The following is a 2,010-nucleotide window of genomic DNA, read 5'->3' on the forward strand; positions in this document are numbered from 1 at the left end:
TTCTGCTTCTACTCCTGCTCCTGCTCCTGCTCCTGCTCCTGCTTCTACTCCTGCTCCTGCTTCTGCTCCTGCTTCTGCTTCTGCTTCTACTCCTGCTCCTGCTCCTGCTTCTACTCCTGCTCCTGCTCCTGCTCCTGCTTCTACTCCTGCTCCTGCTCCTGCTTCTACTCCTGCTCCTGCTCCTGCTTCTGCTCCTGCTCCTGCTTCTGCTTCTACTCCTGCTCCTGCTCCTGCTCCTGCTCCTGCTCCTGCTCCTGCTCCTGCTCCTGCTTCTGCTTCTACTTCTGCTCCTGCTCCTGCTCCTCCTCCCCACCCTCTGCTCCTGCTTCTGCTTCTGCTTCTGCTTCTGCTTCTACTCCTGCTCCTGCTCCTGCTTCTACTCCTGCTCCTGCTCCTGCTCCTGCTCCTGCTCCTGCTTCTACTCCTGCTCCTGCTCCTGCTCCTGCTCCTGCTTCTACTCCTGCTCCTGCTCCTGCTCCTGCTTCTGCTTCTACTTCTACTTCTGCTCCTGCTCCTGCTCCTCCTCCCCACCCTCTGCTCCTGCTTATACTGCTGCTCCTGCTCCTGCTCCTGCTCCTGCTTCTGCTTCTGCTTCTGCTTCTGCTTCTGCTCCTGCTCCTGCTCCTGCTCCTGCTCCTGCTTTTACTACTGCTCCTTCTCCCTCCCTGCTCCAGCGTGAGTCTGACGGAAGCCTGGATCCAGCGCCTCCATCGCGGTCATGTATTTTCAAAGCGGGCCCTGTTGGGTCAGCGCCGGTTCTGTCCTCCGCTGCTTGAGCGCCTTCCATCAGCTCGGGATCCTCCACGGCCGCGTCTACAGCGAGATAGGACGGAAACAGGCGTGACTCCTCGCCGCTGCGAACAGCGCCGAGGAGTCACGCGAGCCTCGGCGTTTCGGCGTTCCCATGAAAACAGTGATTGATTGGCCTCGTGTAACGTGGCTCAAGACAGAAAGCGCTCGCAATCTCTCAGCAACAATTACCCGTCCCTCCACGCCGGCTGTCAGCGCGCTAATTCATCTGTCATCATCCCACTTCTCCCAGTAGAATCAGACTGACAGCGAGCCCAGTATCAGTCACACAGCATTACGCTCCTGTTGCCTTCCATTAGCTCCACTTCGTCTGGGACCATGAAGGATGCTGGATTCCATTTTAGCCTTAAAGCTAATGTTTCTGCTTGTTCTCCAGCCCTGCTTCACATTCTCACTCCACGCTCAGCACACGACTTTGTAATTAGATAACGTGTCTGATCAACCAGTGGTTCTGCTGCGCTCGTCTAAATGCGCCGGTGACATCCAGAAACCACAGAGCCTTCAAACAAAGGAGGCAAAGGGCAGATCAGCAAATCCAGGCCTGCTCGTGTGTGTGGGAGGAGGAGCAGCGTGTCCGTGCAGCTTCCTGGTTCTGCTGCTCAGTGAAGAGCTCCGTCCGACCACGTGAACCCTTATTTACTGGATGTGAGCTTCAAATGAGGATGGAACTCGTCCTCACATTCGCCACTGCTGTTCATCTCTGTCTCAGTTCTGTATCAACGTCTATGAAAAATTCTCTTTTATCTTTTCAATATTCTGCACATTTCTGTGTGTTAGAATAATTAATGACTATAATAACAGTGGGCCCTGAAGACACACGTTAACCCATCACACAGATACATCTTTCTTTTGTCTGATGTGTTTATATTTTCGCTGGTTTATTGTTTTCTCTGTCGCATTCTAAACATGGGATTAAAAGCTTGTGCACCTTTAGAAAGTTTTTTTAGACAGCGCTTCCATTATTTTGTCCACCCTCTGGATTTCCGGCAGGCTCTGGGGACAGTGTTTCCAGAGCGGATGATGGGAGTTTCTGACAGCTCGTCTCCTCTCTCTTGCATGACTTAACAGGACCCATCGGAGCGTTTCCATGCACGGTTCCCTCAGTGGCAGCTGAAGAGCAGGAGGGCGCGGGTCCGGGTGGGGCGGGGGGTCTCTGGGGGCAGAGGTCATCTCTAGGGGCCCCGACTCATTCTCATCCTC

The sequence above is a fragment of the Betta splendens genome, chromosome 10 (genome assembly GCF_900634795.4).
Source record: "Betta splendens chromosome 10, fBetSpl5.4, whole genome shotgun sequence".
In the NCBI taxonomy this organism is placed as follows: domain Eukaryota; kingdom Metazoa; phylum Chordata; class Actinopteri; order Anabantiformes; family Osphronemidae; genus Betta; species Betta splendens.